This window comes from Papio anubis, chromosome 4 (genome assembly GCF_008728515.1).
Source record: "Papio anubis isolate 15944 chromosome 4, Panubis1.0, whole genome shotgun sequence".
Lineage (NCBI taxonomy): Eukaryota > Metazoa > Chordata > Mammalia > Primates > Cercopithecidae > Papio > Papio anubis.
Genome location: NC_044979.1, coordinates 164,421,166 through 164,436,336, shown reverse-complemented (window position 1 = coordinate 164,436,336; position 15,171 = coordinate 164,421,166). Strand labels below are relative to the sequence as shown.

Genomic DNA, 15,171 nt, shown 5'->3' with positions numbered 1-15,171 from the left:
TTTAAATTAATTAATGTGAAAATGTTTAGGAAGTATTAGCTCTTAGGATAAAAATGAAATAGGGTGATGTAAAAGGAATATGGAGGAAGTTCCTGAAGACAGAGTTGTCAAGGAAACCCTCTCTAGGGAGATGAGATTCAATCTGGGGCCTGAATGACAAGGAGGTGTCATCCACACCAAGGTCTGGGAGAAGAGAGGTCCAGGCAGAAGCAAAAGCTGGTGAAAAAATCCAACAGAGAGAATGAGTGTGGCATGTCACAAGAACAAAAAGAAGGTAGTGTGGCTGGGGCAGAGCGAGTGGAAAAGACGCAGGACATGAAGTAGGCAGGGGCTAGATCAGGCCACTCCTTAGAGGAACTGGTTTAGAGTTTGGTTTTTATTTTAAGTACAGTTCAAAGGCATTAGAGGACTTTCATCAGGATGGTCGTGAAGACTGAGATAACATGTATAAAGCACTCAGCACAATGTGCAGAGTGAACACTTAGGAAAGGGGGACGTCATTATAATCACTGTTGATATATGATAAAACCCTAACACACAATATGTGAAGTCCAAAATATGTATTATTTTAAAACTCAGGGCCAAGTTATTGCAAGATTAATGAAGAAAGAACACGGCCTGAGCAGAGGATAGGAGTCTATTGCCAATCACCACCTGGCCAAATTCTCACTATTGTGGGGCAGGCTTTACTATATTTCTTGTCATCATTATCATTTCCACCATGAGCTTTATTATCAATGTAACTGAAGTAAAATCTTAGGCCAGCACTGTTCATTACTGAAGTGAAATGTTGATCAGCCTACAGCAAAATGAATCTGAAGGAGCAATACTCAATGCTGTGGTCACTATGAAATGACACCAACATTCCTTAATTTCCCCCAGAGCATCATCAGGTAAGCAAACTTTCTGTTTTCCAAGCTGGGTGGGACTCCTTCCACCCATTTTCCAGAGCTGGTGGGCAGCAAACACGGGGCTGTGAACCTCGAGAAGGTCATTTCAAGCTGGAACTCACATAGATGTGCCAAGGATTTTTCCTGGCCATGTTTTATCATCTGTGCCTGCTCTTTCTCTAAGAACACCAAATAAAGCAGTCCTTACTCCATGGATCATTTAGTTTACTAAATCATGGTTTATTTTTTCCACAGGATATCACCTGCTATTTTAGAATCAGTTTTCAAAAGGTCTTAAATGACTTGGCTCAAAATTGGTTTTGTATTAAGGGAAAGAACCGGTGTCCCAGAGTTTCAATCAGCACTTTAACAAATAGGCTGCCGACCTCCCACAGATTGCCAACAGTAATGGTTAGCTGAGACTTCCAAGGTCCATTTCTCTCTGCTTCTTTCCTACATTTTTCCCACCCTGTTTTCACTGAAAACAGGATTATAGTCGACAGTTTTATAGGAAGGGGTTGGGGGAAGGCAGACATAACTTAAGATCTGCTGCCTCATTCCACATAACTTCTAAAAGTGCAATCAGCTGAAACCATCTAGTCGCTTGGCAAGACAGTAATTTAACCACTCAAGTTGTCTTTCACCTGCGGGGGATAGAGAGTTATGATTCTGCATCAAAGCCATCACAACATTCCTTCAAACAACATACTAAGCATGCCATTGGCATTCAATTAATGTTAAATACAGTAATATTTCATTCACACATAATATTGGGGAGAACGAGGTTTTCTACACAAATGAATTTTGCAGACAAAGTTCACCCCAACAAGAACCAAAAGATATTAGTAAATTTTGAAACATTTTTGATAGAATTTAAATGCACTTTTAATGCCCAACGACCACTTAAATAAGGCGCAGGGATCTTTATTTTGTTTATTCATAGCCAATGATCACTTTAAGCGTAATACATGGCTACATGCAATGCAGTGGTTTCGCCTAAAAGCTTCAGTTACGTTTCTCAAGTTCTGGTGAGCAACTCTCCTTGAAGCATGTCAAGCCCTTGTTGGTCTAGCTGTCGCTTTTGCTACTATTAGCAGGTTTGACTGCTCTTGGCTTGAGCATTCCCACCCCATTCACATTTGCTCTGTGTGAGAAACAAGATTATAAAACTTACGAACCTGAGCAGTATCACTTTACAACAATTCTCAGTCCAGAGGACCCCAGGAAGAGCTTAAGAGTTTTTCCATACCTCGGCTGGGCACGGTGGCTCATGCCTGTAATCCCAGCACTTTGGGAGGCCGAGGCGGGCGGATCATGAGGTCAGGAGATGGAGACCATCCTGGCTAACATGGTGAGACCCTGTCCCTACTAAAAATACAAAAATTAGCCGTACGTGGTGGCAGGCGCCTGTAGTCCCAGCTACTCAGGAGTCTGAGGCAGGAGAATGGCGTGAACCTGGGAGGAAGAGGCTGCAGTGAGCCGAGATCGCACCACTGCACTCCAGCCTGGGCGACAGAGTGATACTCCATTTCAAAAAAAAAAAAAAAAGAATTATTCCATACCTCAAATGAGAGAAAATATGGGCTTAGATACAGGCATTTTCCTTGCTGACTGTTTTTTTCCTTTGTGAATTTTTGGCAAAGTTTGAGAATCATCTTGAGATAAGTCACTGTGTATTATTACATTTCCTAAACATATTCTCTTCTACTTCTCATTTCTCACTTCCATTTCCTAAATAAACTTTCTTATTCATCTCAGAAAGTTAATTTCTAATTGCTCTTAGACTATGTTTGCCTAAGTTGTCAAAAATCGCTGTGTGATGATGTCAGGGAATGAAAAGATCTTTTGGAAGGGATTTTTGGTAACCATTACCCTCCTTCTTCATTGAGATTCCTGACATGATTTAACTTTCACCTCGGTGGTGCATTTGGCATGGAGTCAGAAGAGTCTGAATATCTGGTGAGAAAGAAAACAGCCTAATCAAATAGCAATGAGAAAATGTAATTTCCCTAGCAGACTGCTACATAAATAGACACATAGATCCTTTCTTGATTTTATTCCCCTGAGGCTAATGACTGACCCTAATGAAAATCCCAGAGGAAATCATTGTAATAAAAATAGCCAAAACATTAAGAACAGGGCAAGTGAGAATGATGATGGCTGATACGCATTTGAACCATCAAGCATCCTTACTAATCCCACTACAAAAATAAATACTGGCTCATGGGCTAAGTACCTAAAAGAAATCAGGGACCATCTTATATGAATCAATTAGTGTGTAGACCTTAAGAAAAAATATTCTACAATGACCCTCTAGTTCCCATTATTATTTTTAATAGAATCTATATATAGTAATGTAAAAAGGTCTCAAGATTGCTTTTTATGCTTTAGTGTTGTGCTGCTTATGATGTGGTAGTGTTTCTAGTTTAAGCCACAAATTATAAATTCTTCCTTCTAAGTAAAAAACAAAATCATTCTAAAGTGAAACTACTAATCCTTTTAGTCATCCCAAAGGATCTCTGAATTCGTAAACTAGCAATTTTGGAAAACAAAATATACATATTATACATGTATATATACATATAATATATAATTACATTACATCTATTATGTATCATATAAAATATATACATATTATACATGTGTATATACATGTTATATATAATTATATATTATATGTTATAATATTAAATGATTATTTCAGAATGAGTAAAACAGAGACGTATGTGTTACATACACAGAGATGTAATATTATATATTATATATATTACATACACACACACACACACACACACACCCCAGCTGGTTCCATAAATAACTTGACGTGGCTTATAAAAACAAATAAGATCACTAAGGATTTTTTTAAGTTGAGATAGTCTGAGCAAAAAAGAAAGAACAATCAGGAAAAGAGTAAAACCAAATGTTAAGAGTAGTAGACAGAAATGTTGCACCAGAGCCCCATAGAGTTGGTAGAGATGGGTTACACATTCGGCTCTAAGTTTCCAGCAGTTAAAGAAACAAAAACAGTGGAAGATTCATAGCGGCCATAAAATAAAAACCAGGTTGAACGCTGGGATAAATTTTTCCCACAGGTCATATAAAAAGGATACCATGTAATGAAATGATTGACAGCCATTAAAAACAGGCATCGAGTAGAGATAACAGTCTATGATAGTTGGCCTTTCCTTTTAATTTTCCTTATTATAAGACAATGGTATGATACCAAAACGCAATTTATCAAACTCAGTTCTCCAAAGGACTAAAATTTTAACGGTCTGGCTTCATCCAAGGGCAAAATTAATTATCTAAATGAGAATGTACTGCATGGCATTGAGGGAATTTTGCTCAAACATAAATTTTTGCAATTAGGCATTTGAGAAGGATTGGATAAAGAATGGTTAGAAATTATCTTCTCAAACTAGAGTCCAGGGTGCAGACTTCTGTGTAATAGAGTAAGGCAAAGAAAACTGAGGTACCGCGCAAGGCAAACACCCAAGTACCATTAGAAAGGACCAATATCATGCCCTCCAAACATTTCTGAATTCATTTCAAAATATAATTAAATGGGAAAGTAAGACACCAACGTTCTATGACACAAAGAGTGATGACACTAATGTTTAGCCAGAGCTTTTTCAATACAGATATTAATAGTCACCAGCTGTGGTGGCTCAAGAAAAAACCAAGCTCAGTAAAACATCAAAATGACACCTTAATTTAAGCAATATTGCTTTCTAGTGAATCCTGCAAGGTAAATTGATTCCAATATTTTCTTTTTTTTTCTTTTTGAGATGGAGTCTTGCTCTGTCACCCAGACTGGAGTGCAGTGGCGCGATCTCGGTTCACTACAAGCTCTGCCTCCCGGGTTCCCACCATTCTCCTGCCTCAGCCTCCCAAGCAGCTGGGACTAGAGGTGCCCGCCACCACACCCGGCTAATTTTTTTGTATTTTAAGTAGAGACGGGGTTTTGCCGAGTTAGCCAGGATGGTCTCCATCTCCTGACCTCATGATCCGCCCGCCTCGGCCTCCCAAAGTGCTGGGATTACAGGCGTGAGCCACCACACCCGGCCGATCCCAATATTTTCTTAAGAAACTTGTTGAATTAAGTTGTTGAACACAAAGTAAATGAACGTTGGAAAACTCTTGCCAAAAACAGGGACTGGGGTTTTAGAGTGGCCGTGGTAGATTGACTGCACTATTGTCCTCAACTTACATGCCTCCATGTATCTACAGTCTTTGATACTGCCCTGCCACACTGAGCCTGGGTGTGGCCACGTGACCTACTTCAGCCAATGGGCTAGTAGCAAATTTAACAAGGTGCTTACACATTTCTGCTTGCTCCCTTGGCTCCTTTTACTTTCATGAGAGCAAGCCCAGGTAACCTACTGGAGGCTGAGATCACGTGAGGCACAGCTGAATTGTTCCAGCTGAGACTTCCAAGCCTGCCAACACTGCTCCCCAGCCCCAAGCCCACCCACCAGCTGACTGCAGATACATAAGCAATCCCTGCCTAATACAGTAAAGCTTGGTCAGATCAGCCAAACCGCCCAACCAGTCCTAGGCATGGGAGAAATAATAAGTAGCTGTTGTTTTAAGCCACTGAGATTTGGAGTGGTTTGTTACACAACAATCGCTAACTAATGCAGTGCCTGAACTTAAGCCATTTCTTCATGTAATATTAGGAAATAGGACCAAGAGCTGCTAGAGTCATCTATGGAACTTAAAAATATTAGTAGATAATACTTATTATTTTTACTCTCAGTGGAAAGAGGGACAGATTCAGTTAGTTCATCCAAAAGTAATATTATATTATGAAACAAAAAGAAACAAGGTACTCAAAACATCCCTGTTTTATTCATTTTGAAATAATCATTTAACTTATCAGGAGACTGTTCTTCCAAACCCAGGTCTTTGCACCGGTGTTAAGATGCAAATTCTATATAAGAATCAGGACTGGGTTCAATATTGTACTTAGGCAGACTCGCCTACAACTGGTTCCTATGCACAGAATCAAATATTGAGTAAAGATCAATAAAAGCTGCAATCTTATCTTGTTATTGAAAGATTTCTGCACAAAATATACAGAAAGGAAAAATAATTTGATGTGGAAGAACCTTGCCGAAAGCCTGCCTCTTGCATAGAACAATGGTCTGAGAAGCCCAAACTTGCAATCTGTGGTGGGAAACTGGCTAAAATATAAAAAAAGAATAACCAGCAAACTGATGAATTCATAATTTAAAAAAAGAGTAAATTTACCTTTCTTTACAAAGGGAGAGATGGGAAATATACTATATTTCGGTCCATCAGAACCAAGTTGGGAAGGCCAGATACTAACAGACCACAAACAATTTTAATAGCAGAAAACCTCCTCCAAGTAATTTATATAATTTGGCCTTTTCAATCAGCAAAACTATGAAATGAAATGTTCCCTGCATGTACTAAAAAGAGGAAATTTATCTCAAAGTATAAGCCTGAGAAAAGAGGCCCTCTTGTATTTCTAGATATTGTGACTACTTCAACCTTCCTCCTCAAGTTTGTCTTAAAACCATTCCTGATACTCAGTTCTAACTGCCAGGTCTGGGCAGTTAAATTTAATTTATTTAATAAATGTAATTAATTTAAAATTAATTTTAAAAAGTAAAATATTTTTAAATCAAGGGTAAAACCTGAATTTGATAAGATTCTGAATGACTTCTGAATTTCATTTCCAATGTGAGCTCACAAGCCTGGCCGTGGCTGTTTTTAGCTTTGTAACAATCATAAACACAGGAATTATGTCATACAGCACGTAGGAAACAAAACCACTCAAGCAGAAGGGCTTTAATACAGGAATCAGATCCTTCAAAAAACTCTTGATGGGCTGGAGAAGCAAGCTCTAAAATGGGCTTCCAAGAATAGGTCCCAGATGTAACAGAGTGACTCACCTTGGGAGCTACACTACGAATGACCAGCAAGGTAGGAGGAATCAAACAATGCCACTGGATGGACTGAGATCAAGAACACACCACCAGGACTGTGACCCAGAAAGCGGGAAGCCAGGATTACGAAGCTGTCGCCAGCCCCACGGCTGCCCTTGCACATCTGTAAGCCTGGAGAGCAAAGTGTATTTTTGGCAAAGAGGTGCCAAAAATGCATCATCTCATCACATTCTTTACACCAAGGTTACAAAAGACCCTGGTCCCTGGACACCCATGAATGCACCAGGAATTCTTGTTGAAACCACAGCAGCCATGGGGGCTTATGGCAGAAATGTCAAAGCAGCATGAAAATAGACTTTGTTTTCCTACCACCTTCCAATCCTGGCATGAAGGTATCTAATTGGTGGAGGCTTATTTGTATCCACAGCCATAACTGCAACAGAACCCAAGAAACACAGTTTCTGCTTTCCAGCCTTGCAGTACAAGACCCCATGTGTGCCAGTCTAGCACACTGATCAGGGGAACTATGACAGTAACCTCTATCTTTGCTGAAAGACTTTATAAACACAGTTTTAGTTCATCAATAGTCGATTCATAAAAGCTCAAGAGAACCTTCTCTCTTAAGTCACCTGAAATAAAGATTTCATCTCTAGATATCTAAGGTATCACCAACAGGATTTAAATGCATCTCACTCCATTTCACCCTTCTCATTCCCATTAATCTAACCAGCTCAATCACACCTAGGCACAAAAGACACCAGGACAGCTAAACCAACATTTAAGAAAAGAATCAATCACTTTCATCCAGTTCAAGATCTTCCCTCTTAGAATGGTAATAAACAGGGAGTGATTATAATACATTTCATTTCTTGTGACTTTGCCCTAACCCGGAGAGGCTTTAAGGGAGATACTCACTGTAGTACAGCCTCAAGTAGATTGACTGGACTATTCTTGAAACTCTGAATGTGGGCCACACACAGAGCCCACGTAGGAACAAAACAGCCACAGAGCATACTCACACCAAGGTTACAGATGACCCAGATGACCCTGGCCCCCATTTGCCATTGAGTGCACCACCAATTCTTGCTTAGGCCAAAGCAACCATGGAAACTTGTATTTTCTGAAGTTGCTTGACTTGAAAATTTAGCAGAACCTGGGGGCTTTTTGTGGCAAAGCAATAAACTGAACCAATCAGATGCTCCCTCTTGGGATGTCTGAATGTGAAACTAGTAGAGACCTTCCTTGGGCGGGGGGTGGATAGACGTATGGGGAAGCTGAGAGACCTAAAGAGAAAAGGAAGCAAGTCAAAGCTAAGAAATAGGAAAAAAAAAGAGATCCGCAGTTGACAGAGATGAAGAGATGCAGAAACCACTTTGGTAAACAGCATAAAACCAGACAAGCTAAGGTATGAGAATGGTAAGTCAGAGACATTCAATCTATGGTGATAGACACAAAATGTCATCTGACTTCCAGGACAGTTTTGTTCTTTCTTACTTTTCTGTAATTCTTAATAAACCAAACCCTTTAATAGTCTCAGCATGTAGATTTCCTTTCCTTCCAACCTCAAAGAGCCTAACCTACACACTAAAGCTCACAGAACAGAGACAAATTATGTCCAAGTTTATTTCACATGTAACTTATTCAGATTGAGCAGACTATATACGCAAATGAGGTTGGTGGGAAATATGCCATTCAACACTTCCCTGTGATGCTCATAGAAGTGGCTCATGGGAATCTTTCTCTCAGTGGTTTCAGGCAGGTATCCATTGGTTCTTTACCAAGCTGGAAATGTAAATGTTTCATCCTCCTATGGGGATTAATAGAATAGTTGAAAGTCCAAAGATCACAGGATTGTGACCCAATACCTAGGCAGAGAGTGGGTGGTCTGATACGGAAATATGTGCACCGAGGCAAATCTCATCTGATTGATTTATTAGTGAAATTAATAGGAACAAAAAAATTTTTCATAAGAATACAGAATGTTATAAACTGAATTTTATCCCCCAAAATTCACATATTGGGCCAGGTGCAGCGGCTCACGCCTGTAATCCCAGCACTTTGGGAGGCCAAGGCAGGTGGACCGCTTAAGGTCAGGAGTTTGAGACCAGCCGAGGCAACATGGCGAAACCTCATCTCTACTAAAAATACTAAAATTAGTCTCCCTGTAATCCCAGCTACTTGGGAGTCCGAGGCATGGAAGCAGAGGTTGCAGTGAGCCTAGATCGTGCCACTGCACTCCAGCCTGGGTGACAAGAGACTCTGTCTCAAAAAATAAAAAAAAATAAATAAATTCATATATTGAAGCCCTAACCCCCTAACTTGGCTACATTTGGAGGTAGGGCCTACAAGGAAGCAATTAAGGTTAAACAAGTTCATAAGGGTGAAGTCCTAATACCATAAGGTTAATGTCCTTATAAGAAGAGACATCAAAGAGTTGCTCTATCTCCTGTCATGTACCCACAACGAGGCCATAAGAGCACACAGTGAGATGATGTCTGCCTATAAGCTAAGAGAAGAGGCCTGGGACCTTGATCGTAGACTTTCTAGCCTCCAGAACTAGGAGAAAACAAATGTCTGTTATTTAAGCCACCCAGTCTGTGGTATTTTGTTATGGCAGCCTGAGCTGACTAAGACAAAGAGTTTGATAGCATCATCCCTTTCCCCACCACAAGCTTGGGGAAAAAAAAAAAAAAAAAAAAGAGCATAATTAGCCTATGTTTATCTCTGTGAAAGATTTTTTTCTTCTATTACTAGGAAAAGAGGAACCTAAAATCTGGCATTTATAGATACCTGCAGTCAAAATATTAATACATCCAAAATAGATACTGTAACTTTGCTTGAGGTTTCTAAAATAAGGTAGTTTAGGAACCTTATCTTAGGGCCCCAACTACACCACATTCTAGTAGAGGAATCTTGTTCATTGGAAGGAAAACAACCTCTACCTAAACAACCAGAAATTATTAATACAGAATAAACACGTTGGTTATGACATAAACACTGATATCAGCAAATGCTGCAACTATCTCTATGAGCTCAGCCTCCATCTAGCTCTCTCATCTGAATCCAGACATGCCCTTCCACCTGAGAATTTGGAACAAAGGAAATGTACAGACTGTCTGGACCAAGACACCAGCCCTGATACTGAGTCCACAAGAGATTCAATCACCTAGAGAAGATCCCCTTTGACTATCACCAGAAAAAGTGTCAGAATGACAACTGAAACCATCTACACCCACAAAACTTGAGGTCCACATTGGCATGACTTTACTATTCCAGTGTCCTCATCAACATAACTTTATTCCCAGAAACAATGGCGGAGAAGGATAAAAACTGCAAGTAACTTTATTGTTCATTCCAGAAACTTCCTGAAAAATCCATCATCTTTTAATAAAAAGGATCAAGTGACGGTTTACACACCAAGACTCTTTGAATTTTTGCTTCAAAATCTTTACCTTGCTGTGCCTACCGATCCCATATCATGATCCTTACACAAACCTACCCACGCCCCTGCATTGAAGGACCTGCTTTAACCAGACTTTAAAAACTCTTAAATATCCCAATTTTGCCCCTCACTGAGTTGCTACTAAGTCTCCGTCAAGGTAGTGTTCTCTATGACTGCAGTAAGAATAAACTCAGCTTTGTCTCATCAACATATTGTCCCAGTGATATTTTAGGGAGCCAGTATTCTGTAGGAGTCAGAAAATAATTATGGGTAACTAGAGGGTATCAGATGTCTTGCAGGAGGGAGCTAGAGATGTGAACCTTCAGAAGGATGGGCAGGAAGAGTAAGCACCAAAATTGTGGAAGTGCAAGACGAGCCTCACTGAAGACAAGAATCTTCATGGGGGTGAGCCCTCTGAGGAGGGCCACAGGAGAAACAGTGCCAAGAGACAGGAAGAAGTGGCTCTGCCCTGGTGTATCCACAAAGGGCATGCAGGCAAAGGCCCAAGCTAATCTGAGTCTTGTCCAAATGCCTTGTGATCCACCTGCAACACAAGAAGATGGAGGCCTGCAAAGAGCTTCTCCAAGACCATCTTCCTTTCACCTCCTGATCTCACCTGGGAAGCTGTCGTGAAGCAGTTTCTCATCACCTCCAGTGTTCTGATGAGACACGGGTCTTCCTGCTTCACCCTCTCTTAATAGAATGGCAGAATATAAAACCACCGAGCTGTATTACCCAACTTGCATTGCAATCTGCAAGTTGCTTTGGTTTCAGTGTCATTCTTTTTGATGAGCAGAACAATGACCTCAAGGAGTTGGCACATTTGGCTAGTCTTCCTTTCGTCATCTATATGACTAACAAATTGTCTGATTCTTAAAAAGTGTCCTTGTATCTTCACCAGTTGAATCAGTCAGGACTTTATCTTGGCCATGCCTTGTCTCATGTGTGCTTGACAGAAGCTAAGTGGAGCTGTGGGACCAACATGGTAGTCCTAGGCCCAGTCTCCCCTCAACCTCATCCCCACTCCACAGATAAAAGGCAGAAGAGTGGGAGGGAGGTTTACAGGGAGATTAACAATAGTAACAATTATATTGAGAGGAGAGTGTTGTTTAGTCTTACTCTTTTGGTTCCCCCCAATTCTCAGCCTCTCAATCCACTCCTTCTGACCCACATTGGAAGTTACCTCACTGGTAAGGGATTAACATGGGGCTACCTTTCTTGATTACATGGAGTTAAACCATTTAAAGTCCGTCCTTCTCTGAATTCAGTGCAAAGCAGCAATGATGCATAGTATGCCTGTGCTTTCACCCTAAGCCACGTTCTCCATAGTCCAGCGAGACTCTGAATTCCAGCCTCCTGACCCCTCTAAGTATTTTCTTGGTTGTTTCCAAGATCAGAAAAGGAATACGGGTATAAATTATTATGCCCTCTTAAACCCAAATAAATTTGATTAAAAGAGAAAAAATTTAAATTTATAAAGGAATATTAAAAGATTTTAACAACAAGAAAAAAATCCTGAAGCAAAATAATGAGCCAACACAAAATGAGTCATAGACTCCAAAGCCAAACAAAAGAAAAATATTGAAACGTAAGATGATATAGTAACATGAAGTAAACAATACAAATGGAGGAAGAAAAAGAAAAGTCAGGAGGTTAAGGATTTAATGGGAGTTGGGAAAATTAAATAATAATACAAAAAAAATCAAAACACACAGACAAGCCAAAAACGTTAAACAATTCTGATGTACAGGGGTGAAAACTTTAAGGCAAACAAATAAAAAATGAAAAAAAAAAAAAAAATAGAAACAAAGTAACTAGAAACAAACAGTGAACTGAGTCCTTATCAGAATCCTAAGATGGCTCAGACATCCCCAACCCCCAATCCTCATGGCTTTTAGCTCTCCTGGAGGCTGGAGGCCATGTTTTCAGTCGGCACCTAACATGAGGATCTCAGGCTTTTGAATCAGTATAACAGAAACCTGCAGTCTCCTTGGCCTTTTGCAAACTCTGGAGGAAAAATCCTCTCGATTGCTTTGTGTTGTTCTCTGGTTTTACTTTATATACGTCTGGATGGGAAGAATACAGACCATGCCTCCCATGTCTTAATCTGTTTGGGGTGGTATAACAAAATACCATAAACTAGGTGGCTTAGAAACAAGAGAAATGTGTTACTCACAGTTCTGGAGGCTGGAAGTCCAAGATCAAGGTGCTAGCAGATACAGAGACTGGTGAGGGCCTGCTTCCTGGTTCATAGATAGCACCTTCTAGCTGTGTCATCACATGGTGGAAAGGCAAATTAAGCTCCCTTGGGCATCTTTCATAAGGGCACTAATCTTTTATAAGGGGGGAGACCTAATGAACTAATCATCTCCCAAAAGGCCCTATGTAATACCATCATTTCGGGGCTTAGGATTTTAACATACGAATTTTGGAGTGACACAAACATTGAGACCACAGCACCTCAATTTTTCGATCTCCTCTTCTGGATACCCATTTGGTCACCCAGTAGTTCATTTGACGACTATTTATTGAATCCTTACTCTGTGCATTGTCTAATTACACTATAAGTGCTGATGATTCAGCATCTACCTGCTGGTGGAGAAAGAAGACAAGTAATTCCATCATTACAACTGTGTTAAGTGCTATGAAGGAGAAACACAGAAGCTATGAGAATGACAAACAGGGAATGTCTTGGGAGTCATCAAAGACGTTCTAATGAAAGTGTCTGCATACTGAGGTAGAATTAACTCAGCCAAAAGGGAAGAGAAGAGCATTTTAGGTAGGAAGAACAGCAGAGGTAAAGACCCTGAGGCAGAAGTGGTAAAGCAGACAGCATGAACTATTCCAGGTACTGGGGCCAGAATACAGGACATTAATGCCAAAATGGAGAAGATACCAGTGAGATAAACAAGGACCAGAACCCAGGCCTCGAAGTCACTTTAAATATTTGTGTTTCTTTTCTGGGCAAGGAATATTTGACCTTTTGGACTCAGCGAATATTTGGCCCTTGTTTTGACTCTATCATTATGAATGCAGTTTAACCCAAATCATATAAAGTTTCTAATTTTCATCTAGAAAGTATTCTTAGCAGTTAAGTCCATTTCATTCATTGATAAATTACCATACAGATTTAAATTGATTTTAATTCTTCCCATTTCCTATTTGTTAAAATTAAAGATCAATTTTTTACTATAAATTTTCAACAAAAATTTGATCCATCAATGGTTTTTTCCTCAAGTTCTATTTTCCATGGTCTAGTTATACATTTTCTCAAGATTTGATTCCTCCATTTTTAATTAATAAAATTAATCAGGTGTCATTTTAGTTCCTTCCAGTTTTATTTTGTGTTAGCTATTTTTATAAGCAACATTATCTCTGAGTCAGAGGAATGTGCTTTTATTTATTTCTTAGCTAATCGAGGGAAAAATCTTGGATCGTTCTGTTGTTCCGGCCTGATCATTGTAGTAGTTCTCTAACGTACTAGTCTCAGAGCACCTTTAGACTCTTAAAAAAAGTATTGACTTCCCCAAAGGCCTTTGGTTTATGTGAGTTATAGGTATCAATATTTGCTGTATGAGAAATTAAAACTGATAAATTTGTAAACATTATTTAAAAAATAACAATAACCCTATCACACAATAATATGTATGATTTTATTAAAACTATCCCTATTTTCCAAGAATGAAAAAGGTGGCTGTATTAGTCCGTTCTCTAATCGCTATAAAGAACTACTTGAGAGTGGGTAATTTATAAAGAAAACAGGTTTAATTGGCTCACAGTTCCACAGGCGATACAGGAAGCATGGCTGGGGAAGCCTCGGGAAGCTTACAATCAAGGTGGAAGGTGAAGGGGAAGCCGGAAAGTCCTACAAGGCTGGAGGAGGAGGAAGAGACAGAGTAGGGAGGTGCCACACACTTTTAAACAACTAGGTCTCATGAGAACTCACTCACTATCACAAGAACAGCAAGGGGGACGTTCGCCCCCTTGATCAAATCACCTCCCACCAGGCCACACCTCCAACACTGGGGATTATAATTCCACATCATATTTGGGCAGGGACACAAATCCAAACCATATCAGTGGCATTTACATTTTTGCAAAAAAAGATTTTTTTTTGAGACAGGGCCTCACTCTGTTGCCCAGGCTGGAGTGCAGTGGCATGATCTCAGTTCACTGCAGCCTCAACCTCCCAGGCTCAAGCAGATCCTCCAACCTTAGCCTCCTGAGCAGCTGAGACTACAGGTGCATGCCACCAAGCCGAAGGGATTTATATTTATCTATAAATTTATATATAAATCAGATATATTTATATAAAATGTATACATTTTGCAATCAGTCTGACCTGGGTAGGAATTCTAGCTGTAATATTTACCAGCTCTGTGATCTTGGGAAAATTATTTACCGTTTGTGAACTTCAGTTTCCCTTCCATAAAATGGAAACAATACCATGAAAAATCAAATGGTATTGTCTCCATTTTGTAGAAGGAAAACTAAATGCTATTTTAATCGACAATTCATTAATTTTTAAGATTGACCATTAACAGAGATACTCCATGGAAAGCGGATCATACAGAACCTGGCGCATGTAAAGCAGATCACACAGAACCTGGCACACGTGAGCATTTGATGTGTGCTACGCTACCCTTGGTGACGACTTTAATTATCATGCGCATTCCCAGCGCTTCTTATGGTGCCCAACACACAGCGCACGCCCAAAGGCAATTTTGGGGGATGGGGCAGATGCTCTGCCTCGGGGAAAAAAAAAAACACACACACACACCTGCCCTGATGTTGGTGGCTGGGTCTGGAAGATTACGTGGAAATTAAGCTAAGGATGTGTGCCTTCCACATCAAAAACCGCAAAAATCTAACACCGCGACTACTGAGTCCGATCAGGGAGCACAGACTGGATGAAGCGCCCACG

At 40.0% G+C, this 15,171-nt stretch overlaps 1 protein-coding gene across 2 annotated transcripts in view; it reads right to left on the bottom strand.

Annotated features, from left to right (window-relative positions):
* MAP3K7CL (MAP3K7 C-terminal like) overlaps positions 1 to 15,144 on the bottom strand; it is a 104,324-nt gene extending 89,180 nt beyond the window's left edge. For both annotated transcript variants that reach the window (XM_021935548.2, XM_031665687.1), the window contains exon 1: positions 15,028 to 15,144. The gene's annotated coding sequence lies outside the window, so the exon portion shown is untranslated. The remainder of the gene's footprint in view (positions 1 to 15,027) is intronic.
* Between the last annotated feature and the right edge of the window lie 27 nt (positions 15,145 to 15,171).